The following is a 13,137-nucleotide window of genomic DNA, read 5'->3' on the forward strand; positions in this document are numbered from 1 at the left end:
TACTTATTTAATTCCCCAAACCACTTGGACTATGTGTAGACTTGGCCTCAAAAAATTAAAGTTGAACAAGAACTAGTTTATTAAACCTTACAATTAAGAAGTTAAAGTGGCAGTTTGTTAGTATGTTCATCTCCCTTTCCACCTTTCCACAAAGAAGGGAGTAACACTTACACTGCAGCAGCACTTGCTTGGATGCAAGGAACTTCATCTAATGGAAATCCCGTGCTTTAAGTTGAGCTAGAGGGAGCATCTTGAGTGGCTCAGACCCAGGCTTTCAAGGCAAGGGATGGACACCGTGGTACTTGGGTTGTAGTGGAGTATCTGGAAAAAGCATTGGTTGCATATTTGTTACCCTTGGCTAATGAGTCCCAGTCGGCGGAGGCTAAGCTGAACACCACACAGGCAGCAGACCATCAGCTTGCTTCTCGTGGATGCAAAAAGATGTCAGTGAAATCAGGTCTTGTCTTTTCATGTAATCTGGCAGCTGATTTCCCCCTTAATTAGTTACAACACCATTAACACAAAACAAAGGATTTTGTTATTTTTTTAAACAAAATGGTGCCAGAGGTCTAGAACTTATTTTCTAAGTGTGTTATTACACACACACACACACACACACACACACACACACACACATATTCTTAAATAAATTAGAAAGTCAGAGCAGAGATTTTTATAGTGGAGATTGTTTGCTGTCCATGTTCTCAGGATATCTTAAGAGAAAAAAATGCGATGAGAGAAGACTTTGTTCCATTTCCCCTAGGTTTTGCACTTGTATGTAGTAGCTAACAATTAATTTGGTATTTTGAAGTTTACAAAGGATTTAAATATGTAGAATCTTGAATGGAGGTCCTCACTAGGATTAGAGGAGAGAAGAAGAGACTCATAGTGCAAAATTTCAGAATATTACTGCTCGAAGGGCTTTGGGAATCTTCTAGTGTAACAGTTCTTAAATTGTGTACAATAGAATACTAGTTTTGAGAAGTGATATTTGAGAGTAGGCTTTCAAGGTTAAATGTTTGCAAATCATGGAACTCTTTTTTTCCTCCTGGAAATTCACAATGCATGTTCACATATTGTACTCCCTGAGGAGTCCTAAAATGGAAGAAAACAATTAACTTTGCTTTAACGTAGAATTTCCCATTTTTATTTGATTATGTAGTATCTCAATGTCTCTTGCCTATTTTTTTTTCTTAAAACACTTACAGAAACTAAAGTTATACAGCTAATTGGTGGCAAACCTTGATCTCAAGATTCTCAGGCTCTAGATCATTACATATCTTGCTAAGATTTGTGACTTACTCCCTCACTGACTCACAGCTAAGGTCTTGTGGAGTTGTGATTGGACCATACATTTGTGGGTTGGGCTAAGATTTTGCTTTGCCAAGTCCTTCTTAGGCTTTGCCCTCAAGGAGCTTTATTTTCAAGGGGGATATTGATGTATTCATGTAAACAATAATGATAACTTGATAATCTTTTTTTCTTTCTAATTTTTTACTTAAATATAATTTGCCAGCATATAATACATCATTAGTTTCAGATGTAGAGCTCAGTAATTCATCAGTTGTATATAACACCCAGTACTCATCACATCATGTGCCCTCCTTAATGCCCATCAGCCAGTTACCCCATACCCCCATCCACTTCTGCTCCAGCAATTATCAGTTTCTTTCCCATAGTTAAGAAACCCTCCATTTTGCTCATGGTTTGTCTCCCTCTCTGATTTCTTCCCATTCCATTTTCCTTCCCTTCCCCTTTGATCCTCTGTGCTGTTTCTTATATTCCTTATATGAATGAAACCATATGATAATTGTCTTTCTCTGGCTAACTTATTACACTCAGCATAGTACCCTTCAATTCCATCCATGTCAATGTAAATGGTAAGTAGTCCTCCTTTCTGATGGCTGAGTATATTCCATTGTGTGTGTGTGTATACACATATGTATCATATATATCATAAATGATAAATATGATATATATATCTTCTTTATCCATTCATCACATCTTCTTTATCCATTCGTCTGTTGATGAATGTCATATGTATCATATATATCATATATACACACACACACACACATAAAAATATATATATATATATATATATACACACACATACACACTCACATCTTTATCCATTCATCTGTTGATGAATGTCTCAGCTCTTTCCATAGTTTGGCTATTAGGATATTGCTGCTATAAACACTGGGGTGTGGGTACCCTTCAAATCAATACATTTGTATCTTTGGGGTAAAAACCTAGTAGCATAATTGCTGGTTGTTAGGTAGCTCTATTTTTAACTTTGTGACAGACTTCCATACTGTTTTCCAGAGTGGTTGGACCAGCTTGCATTCCCACCAACAATGTAGGAGGGTTCCCCCTTTCTCCGCATCCTTGCCAACATTTGTTATTTCCTGACTTGCTAATTTTAGCCATTCTGCCTGGTGTGAGATGGTATCTCATTGTGGTTTTAATTTCTGTTTCCCCAATTCCAAGTGATGTTGAGCATTTTTTCATGAGTCTGATGGCCATTTGTATGTCTTCTTTGTCATCTTTATAATGGAGATAAGTACCAGCCATAGAGGGAATAGATATTCATGTAAAGGTATTTTGAGCTCCAGTGATAAAGTAAATTCTATCTGATAAGAACTTCTACAGAACTCTAATTTTGTGCTATTTTTCAGGCCCTTAATCTAAGTCAAAGTGATAGTTAATACTTAAAACATAGATGTGGTATATGAGGTGGAAAAGCACCTCTCCTGTATCATAAATGGCACGAAGTTTTAAGGTGATGTGTGTACTCAGGATAGTCTTAAGTCTTTTGCTTTTGGAAAAGTAGGGGGAACTATGGATTTGAAAGATACTAAGAGTTACTTAGCCAGCCAGAAACTTCTAAGTAACATGAAGTAGGAAAGAAAGGACTTTAAATTTTTAGTTTTATTTATTTATTTAGCAAAAGTATAGCTCTTACTATAATCATTAGGTCCTGACATCCCAGTTATCTTCTTTTAAGCTAATCCCTGCAACTAAGGTACCAGCAATAGTTGGAATTAAACACTAATCAATCATATCATGAAGAATTGACACAAGAGGATTTATCTTAATTTTTTTTATCAGGGCTGTATGGAGTATATTAGTTATGCAAAATTCTTGGTGGAGTATGCAGATGGTAATCTGTACCCCCAGAAGTCATGAATTGTGAACTCATAGACCACGAGGTTAAATAGTTGAGTTCTAGAATTATAAATGGAATAAATTCCCTCTGAGAAGCAGTAATGGGACAGCTTTGAAGCAGAGATATTTGGTGTTGAACCATGCTTCAAACACTAGCTATGTGATCTATGAAATGGGGAAAATACCACTCAATATACAGTGAGATCATGCAAGTGAATACCTTAGCACCTAGCACAATGTAAATGTACCAATAAATGTCAATTATTATTGTAACCTAATCTATTATTCCTCCATTAAAAAAATAGTTTATGCTTCAAGAATGTGAAATGACTTGTCCAAAGTTACAGAGTCTCATGGCTAATCAGTATTAGAATTAATTTAGGGCTGACCTTTCCAGAGCTCTGGGATTTTAATATTCATTTTTCAAAGTCTATTGTCTATAAATTTAAACCCACAGTTGATTGCACTGTGACTCAATCCAGATCCTCTGAAATCCCTTTCACTGTTTATGTCTATGAGCTTCCCTCTTCTCTGTGTTGGGTTTTCTTCTAACATTAATCACTTGAAACTCTCTTTTGGAGCCCCATATATGCAGACAGCCAACATCATCCCCTCCATTCCCCTGAACCCTTGGCCATCATGAATGAATTATAAGGCAACAACTTACTTAATCAGATGGTTCAATTCAGGATTTGCCTCTGGTTTAGAGTTGTTAGAGAGAGATTTGCAGACCATAACAAAGCTGGGGAACTGAAACAAAATGCCGTTACCCTGTAGGTCCCAAGCCCAGCCCAAGGAGTTCCTGGCCACGTGGACTTTGGCTTGGGGCCCTGGGACTACAAGTGACAGTTAGCACATAAAGTACTCCCAGCCCAGAGCAATAGGCTTTTCTTTGATTCTTTCCCAGTGTTTATCCAATTGTAAACTCTGTGCTCTTATTTGAACAATTGTTATAGTTATTCTCAGCAAACTAAAATGAAAAGTTCCTGACTAATCCATTTGGTACAAAAAAAATATCACTGTTTAAATGGATAATTGTTATTTTGGTGAAAATAAGAAGAATAAAAAAATTCTATTTCTGACATCCCTTGTTCATCTTTTCTCTCATTTTGAGCTTATAATTCTGGCTTTAAAACCCAGATCAGTGTTCCCTGCCAAAATGTACAGTCTCTGTGCCTGAATAGCTCAGAATAGTGTTTTCAATATAAAGAGAATTCCCCTGTTCCATCCAAAGTATTATAAGACCTCTGTGTGTATCTTGCTGCTGAGCTTGAGATCCTTAAAAGCCAGTTTTGGTTTTCTGTGACTTATCTGAGGTTTTCCACTGCATCCAACTCCACCCTTATTTTGTACATATTCTCAGAAGTGAATGTTTCAGGAGAGTGCACATGCCATGAACACTTTTTGGTAAAAGGCAAAGGAATTATATGCTCTGAAGAGAAACCAGAGTATCATGAACACTCCTTGGATGGGCTGGGCTTGTAGCCCCTGGGCATCCTGAAGTCCTTAGAGAAGATGGTTTTTGAATTGCATGAGTAGATTTTATTGAATTAGGTTCTGATTTCTTGATGAAGAACCTCAACTGTATTGTATTTGCCATAAGCAATGCAAGTGATACTCTTTGGACAAATCCACAAACTGTAGTCTGTGTGATACTGGCTTTTAGGTAAGTCAGAATTGAAATATCATATTTCTCTACATTGGCATACCTGGCTTCAAGCTCTTGGCACAGAGCATGATTAATCAATTAGAGAGAGAGGTGATGGTCAGAGGACTATAGTCACTTGTGGACCATTGTGGGCAACCTGAAGTCATAAGCCAAATGCAACCATTTCATCTTTGTTTGTAATTTCTCATCTGAATTTATAGAAATTAATAACATGTTTGTCGAGTGGTCTGAAGTCACATATGCATACCTCAACTATTCTGTTCAGCTTAATGTCATTGGAATACTCATTGAAAGAAGACTCAATAGAGGAAGTTTCTATTCTTACATGTCGGTATAAATTTGGGTATTTCTACTTGGGATGGGCTTCAGAGGAGCCTGCCCTATTCTGGCTTCCTCTGCTTCTCTGTAAGTTTATCACGGATCCTGGAAAGAAAGTCATCTGTCATCAAGCCTTTCCTCATCCTCAGCAACACCACAGGATCTTCAGAGCATAACCCACTGCTCCCTCTGCTTAGTCAAATGTTGAGATAAGCAGAGAGTATAGACAATGGTGTCCTTGGAGACAGGGAGCCTGATAACTGGTTGGATTTCTTATGTGATCTTTTGGCACTGGAGTTTCCCTGGAGTGAAATGAGGGTACTGAACAGCATCGTGCAGGAGGCAGAATAGTGGAGAAAGATAGATCCACTTGGGTTTATATTCTTGACCCACCATTTACTGCTCTTTGATTTTGTGCCACTTTCCCAGAATCTCTGAGGTGAGGCAAGTAAACATTTACCTTGTAAAGATAATAGATTAAAAGTAGTATACACAGAACATCAAATTTTTCATAGCAGTGGCTAATATTATTACTTACCTAAAACTCTGTGCATCCCAAGTGTCATCATGTTCTCATTCCTTCGAGTGCCTATCTTTTGAATTACCAATGTTTCTCTTACATTAGTATCTCCTGTTATCTTTAGAGAGAAAGGAGTATGCAAAAATGGATCAGAATGCAATTTTTTTTGACTATTTGGAATTTGGTTCAGCCAATTTTTTTTTAGCTTGAGTTATGTTTATTAAGTCTGTTTTGTGCCAGGCAGTGTGCCATGTGTTGGGAATACAAGGATGACTGGGTACTTCTGACTGCCAAATGCCATTAATTCTAGTGGAAAGGGAGACAAACTTAAAGAGAACATTTCAATGTAATTTAATCAGTGCTATGTACAGGGTGTGGCAGACACTGTTAGCGGCCTCCCCAGTAAACACTTCCTCTTCATAGTTAACAGAACTCTGATTTTGTTCAAACTGACAGTGTGTCCAGCTAAACTCCAGGTCCCTAGGGTCCTTTTATGGTAGGTGTGGCTATGTGATGGAGATCTGATGAGGGAGACACACACAGAAGTTTGATGGGGGTTCTGATGGAGTTGCTGTCTAGATAAATGGGGATTATCACAGGGGATACTGCCCTTCTCCTCTTTTCCTGCTTTGAACATGAGCATAATGCTCATTGATTCAGCAGCCATTTTGGGGGGAAAAATAAAATTGTATACATTTAAGGTATACAGCACGATGTTTTGATATACATATATGTATAAAGATTACTACAGTCAAGCTAATATATTTAATCTCCTCACATAGTTATGATAGCTTTCTGTTGTTGTTAGAGCACCTGAAATCTACTCTTACAGCAAATTTATAGTATATAATGCAATATTATTAACTGTAGTCATCATGTTGGATATTAGGTCTGTAGACTTGTTCATCCTATATAACTGCAACTTTGTCCTCTGATCAACATTTTACCATTCTGTGCCCTCTCCACAAAGCTCCTAGTAACCACCATTCTACTCTCTGCTGGTATGTGGATTCCATATAGATAAGGTTATGCAATAGTGTTCTTTCTGTGTCTGGCTTACTTCACTTAACATAATGTCCTCCAAGTTCAACTATATTGTTGCAAATGGCAGAATTTTCATCCTTGTTAAGACTAATAATATTTTAGTTGTGTGTGTGTGTGTGTGTGTGTGTGTGTGTGTATACCATAGTTTTTAAAATCTGTACACTCACCCATCAGTGGCTGTTTTGTGACCATGAAAGACACAAGCACAAGGGAAATGGTAAGAGAATTCCAGTGATACTAGTTCTGATGTCACTGAGCTCCTGACTATCTCTAACTATCCTCTAGATTCAGAATTTTGTTATGTGGGAAAAGTACATCTCTGTTTGTTTGAGCTGCTATAAGGCAGGTTTTCTGCTACTTGCAACCAAAGACATTCCTAAATAAAGTAGCTCCTATGATTGTGAAGAAAGGAGATGGTATTTCTTGCAGAATACTAAGTAGCTGAGAGGAAGCACGGTGGCTCTAGGCAGAAAATAGGCCCTGTACTGCATGGGAAGAGTGCTTGGCAAAATGCCTTTTTGTCAATGAGGACATTCTCATCTATCACAGACACTTCAGAATATCACTCAGGCTCTACAATCAAGAAAGATAAAAACTTGGATGGACCTGCCTCCTGGGAGATTCCAGTCCAATGTGAGATATGTTCCCCTAGAGTCTTCCATGAACGAAAGGCAGTCTGTAAGTAAGGGCCAAACTAGTCATGATGTCATGTGATTGACCCCATTTTCTCAGGGACCTAGGTTGGGAACTCACAATTCCCTCTGACTTAGATCGTGCCAGAACCATCCACAGTCTACATTTCAGGTTAAACCCTTGCCACGATTTCCCAGAAGCAAGGCCTTAGAAACCTTGACTGTGGCCAGAATCATAGATCTGCATCTGCCAAGACTAACAGACTGTAGACAGTCTTTTCTCTGCCCTTGCAACTCCCAGAGATACCTGCTTTTTCCAGTAATTCACTTTTCTCTGTTTCTCCCTTTTCTTTCTCAGGCACAAGTTGAAAGTCTCACAGATGGCTCTGGGGGAAATAATTGCTTGTTCTCAAACATGCTGTTGGAGACACATTCCTGCTCCTTCTCTTCCTCTTGCTTAGTCCTTAGCCGGCCTTTGCCTTATCTCTAGCAGATAGCTATGCTACTCTCTCAGTCTATAAGCCCCATACCTTCCTGCAGTCCTGCTGGCAGCCTGGGCTGCTGGCATTTACTTTTTTTTTTTTTTTTTTTCTAATTGGTTTGTCAACTAGGAGACTTTGACTCTCTGTTTGGAAGTCTGGCTTTTAAATTCTGGGCTAAAGGTAGCATTCAGCATTGTGCCTCAGAGAATATTTCCACTCCTTTTCCTCACGCCTACCTATAATCTCTAAGGTGTAGCTCATGAGTAAAACAAGCCACTGCGGTGAGCTGGTTTGAACTGGAACCCCATTTGTGGGGAGATGAGACAGCACAAATTGAGCACCCATATGGCATGAATTGGCATTGTGGGCTGAAAGAGAACCTTTGGGAGAACTCTTCCAAATCCTATGTCTATGACCCAAAATAAGGACAAACACACTTTAAGTTCCCAGGTTTAGTTTTGGTAAGTTGGAAGAGGGTGAAAAGATCAGGGACTTTAAAGTAATTGCTTAGGTAAAGCTAATAGAGATGTCAAAACTGGAAATAGCCATTAAGAAAACAAGCAAGTGGTATCTGACATTCAGAAGAAGCTAGGCATGGGTTAAAGCATGGTCTTTTGGTTTCTGATGGTCTTGTCTTTATGCTGAATCAGTGGAAATTGCCCCTGAGTAAGACTTATTTCTGTTTTCTGCCCTAAATTTGTTTTATGTATCCTTTTGAGTTTTAGTTTTTTCACTGGTAATATGGAGAGAGATCTGTATCTATCTATATCATCTATATCTATATCAATGCTGATTTGGGGGCATTGGCTGGAGTGATGGGAGACAGTTGAGACAATCCCTCAAAACAAAGGTGCTGGAAGACACCACTGTTGCACTCTCCACATAGTCTATTATCACAAGTGGATGACTTCAGATATGACAGCCTTGTTGGACAGGGAAGGGATGAGCATTGTGCCACTTGCTGAGACCAGAGGGCATGGGCAGTTGCAGCCATCCCTGTTCCTAGGGTGAGTGAAAATGAGTGGTCACAGGATTCTTCTGTTCCCTAGCTAAAGTCTGTGAACATAGATGGTTGTGACATTCACCTGCTCCATGGCTGGGGGCTGGCAAGCATGAATAGTCACAGCATTCTCCCATTCCCAGCCTAATGCCAGCATGTGCAGGCAAACAATGCATTCTCTTGATGCATTGGTAAAGTCCACAGAAACACATAGTTAAGACATTTTCCTGTTTTTTTTCTGACGCCGGAGAGCAGGCCTTACCCACTATACTCTCTAACTGCCTAAAGCAAGCAGTTGTGCAAAATCTGCACTAGGGACATCCCTTGATATCCTGGCCCTAGTGGCCAAGAGGGCTGGAGTTCCAGAGCTGCACAGGGCTGTAACAATTGGAAAGATAGCTCTTGGCAGTCTACCATTCCCAGGGTTCTGCACAGACAGTGGACTGAAACACACCACCAGTCTTCTTGTGGAAAAGACCTATTTATTTAGCCGGGAGCTTCAGTGTGAGGGATGGGCTTCAGGTTGCCCACACATCTGGAGGCCAAGGAGGTATTCTCAGGAAATGTAAGCAGGGAGACACCACTCATGTTCACTCCTTTGGCCTAACTACAGCTTGACAAGACTTCCCAGAAAGGAGCTTATACACTCATCTGGAGCCCCGATTTTTGTAACTATTACCCAGGGGACACCACCAGATCCTCTAGTCTGGAAACCAAAAGGGATTACAGTTGTGACCCCACACAAATATATATATATTTCCACTCTGAAATCTGCTGCCTGACTGAATTAAACAAAAACAAAAATAACAACAACAACAAAAAAACCCACTAAAAATACATGAAAAGCATTTAGCAGCAGGGTAGATGAAGTTGATTTATGGATCAGTTAAACTGAAAGATAAAACCATGGAACTCACCCAGACAGAACAGAAAAGAAAAAAAGAATTAAAAAAAAAAGATAGTTTAAGGGATGTCTGGGGCAATATTAGAGTAACATTCACATTATAGGGATCTCAGAAAGTGAAAGAGAGGGAGAGAAAGGGGCAGAACACTTATTTGAAGAAATAATGGCTGAAAACTTCTTTAAGGGACGGAAATAGAAATCTTGCCCAGGAAGCCCAGAGAGCGACAAATAAAATCAACACAAATAGAAGCACACCAAGACACGTACATTAAAATGGCAAAAGTAATAGAGTCTTAAAAGCAAAAAGAAAAAAAAAAAGTTATATAGAAGGGAAACCCCACAAGGCTATCAGCAGATTTGTCAGCAGAAACTTTTTAAGCCAAAAGGGAATGATATGACATATTTAAAAGGCTGAAGGGGAAAAAACTTCCAACCAAGAATAATCTACCTGGCAAATTTATAATTCATTTTTAAAGGAGAGATAAAGAATTTTCCAGACTAGCAAAAGTTAAAGGAGTTCATCACTACTAAACAGGTCATATAAGAAATATTATAGGGACTTTTTTAAGTTGAAAGAAATGGTATTAATTAATAATAAGAAAACATATGACAGTAAAAGGTAAATGTTTAGTAAAGGTAGTATATTAATCATTTATAATGTTGATAAAAAGGTTAAAAGAAAAAGTGGTAAAATCAAAACTGTAATAATTAGTTAAGAAATACTTAAAATTCATAAAATACAACATACAAATATATGGGATGGAGTAAACATGTAGACTTTAGGAAAATTTTCAACTTTAAGTTGCTATGAAGTTAGAATAGACTGTTATATACATTGGATGATATGTGTGAACCTCACAGTAACCAGAGAACAAAAACTTATAGTAAATACACAAAAGAGAAAGATAAAGGGGGGTGGTGGTGACTCAGTGGCTCAGTCAGTAAGTGTCTGCCTTCAGCTCAGGTCATGATTCCAAGATCCTGGGACTGAGTCCTGCATTGAGCTCCCTGCTCAGTGGGAAGCCTGCTTCTCCCTCTTCCACTCCTCCTTTTTGTGTTCCCTCCCTCGCTGTGTCTCTCTCTGTCAAATAAATAAATAAAATCTTAAAAAAGAAAGAGATAAAGGAATCTAAACATAACACTAAAGAAAGTCATCAAAACATAAGGGAAAAACGAAAAGAAGAAGATAGAGAAACTACAAAAACTGCCAGAAAACAAAGTGGCAATAAGTATATTCCTATCAATAATTATTTAAGTATAAGTGGACTAAATTCTCTAATAAAAAGACAAAGAGTGACTGAGTGGATAAGAAAAAACAAGACACAAGAGTGACTGAATGAATAAGAAGAAAAAATAAGACACATCTATATACTACCTTATAAAAGACTCACTTCAGGAGTAAGGGCACACAGAAAGACTGAATTGTAAAGACACACACAAATGAAAATTTAAAGAAACCTGTTGTAGTAATACTTATATTAGACTTTAAAACAAAGAATGTAATAAAAGACAGAGGGAGCATTACATAATGATAAAGAGTTCAATCCAGAAAGAAGATCCAGCATTTACAAATAAATATGCACCCAACATAGTACCTAAATATATAAAGCAAACATCAACAGACTGAAAAGGAGAAATTGTCAGCAATACAATAATAGTAGGGAATTTTAATATCCTACTTAAATTAATGTGTCAGACAGAAAATCAATAAATAACACTGACATTAAATGACATATAAGACCAGATGGACTTAATAGATATATACAAAACATTCCATTCAAAAGCAACTGAATACAAATTTATCTCAAATGCAGGTGAAATATTCTCTGGGAGAGATCACATACTAGTGATCTAACAACTCTCAATAAATTCATGTAGATTGAAGTCATATCAAACATCTTGTCCAACCACAATGATGTGAAACTAGAAATCACTTACAAGAAGAAAATTAAAGCTACAACTGTATAGAGTTTAAACATATTACTGAAAAACAACTGGGTTGTAGAAGAAATTAAAGGAGAAATTAAAAAAAAAAATCTAGAGAAAAATGAAAACAGAAATACAACATACCAAAATCTAGGGGACGCAGCAAAAGTGGTTCTAGGAGGAAGTTCACAACAATACAAGTCTACCTCAAAAAACAAAAACAAACAAAACAAAACAAAACAAAAACATGAGAAATCTCAAATAACTTAACTTTACACCTAAGGGAAACAGAACAAGAACAAATGAAGCCCAAAGTTGGTAGAAGGATGGAAATAATAAAGATCAGTTTAGAAATTAATGTAAAGATAAAAAAGACAATAGAAAAGAAGCCATTGAAATAGACAATAGACCATGAAAATAGACAATAAAAATAAAATTCAGAGTTAGTTCTTTAAAAAGCTCAAATAAATAAACCTTTAGCTAGACAAACCAAGAAAAAAGAGGGCTCAAATAGAATCAGAAATTAAAAAGATGCTACAATTGATAAAACAGAATTATGAAAAATTACAAGACTGCTATGATTAATTATATTTCAACAAATTGGACAATGTTGTAGAAATGGATAAATTCATAGAAATCAAATACTTCCAACAAAGCAAGCACAAGACAGATGGCTTCCCTGGTGAATTCTGCCAAACATTCAAAGAACATTTAATAAATCTCTTTCTCAAACTCTTTAAAAAAATTAAAGAGAAAGGAGGGCCTCCAAAATTAGGAGGCTAGCATAACCCTGATATCAAAACCACACAAGGATACCACAAACACAAAAAAGAAAATTACGGGCCAATATGAACATAGATGAAAAAATTCTGAACAAAACGTTAGCAAACCAAATTCAACAGCATATTAAAAAGATCATACACTGTGAGCAGTGTGATTAATTCCAGGGATGCAAAGATGGTTCAACATCCACATATCAATCAGTATAATATACCACATTAATAAAATTAAAAATAAAAATTATATCATCTCAATAGATGCAGGAAAAGAACTTCAGCTTATGATAAAAAGTCTCAATAAAGTTGGGTATCAAGGAAACATACCTCAACATAATAAAAGCCATATATGACAAGTCAGGCAAACATGGTGTGGCTCAATGGTGGAAACCTCAAAGCTTTTCTGGTAATATCAGGAATAAGACAAGGATTTCTACTACCCATCTTTTATTCAAGATAGTATTAGAAGTCCTTGCCAGAACAATTAAACAAGAAAAAGAAATAGAAATCACCCAAATTGGAATGGAAGACGTGAAACTGTCACTATTTGCAGATGACATGATGCTACATATAGAAGCTCTAAAGCCTCCACCAAAACACTGTTAGAACTAATAAGTGAATTCATTAAAGTTACAAGATGAAAACAATGTACAAAAGTCTGTTGTATTTCTATACACTAATAACAACCATTAGAA

The sequence above is a fragment of the Mustela erminea genome, chromosome 1, assembly GCF_009829155.1.
Source record: "Mustela erminea isolate mMusErm1 chromosome 1, mMusErm1.Pri, whole genome shotgun sequence".
In the NCBI taxonomy this organism is placed as follows: domain Eukaryota; kingdom Metazoa; phylum Chordata; class Mammalia; order Carnivora; family Mustelidae; genus Mustela; species Mustela erminea.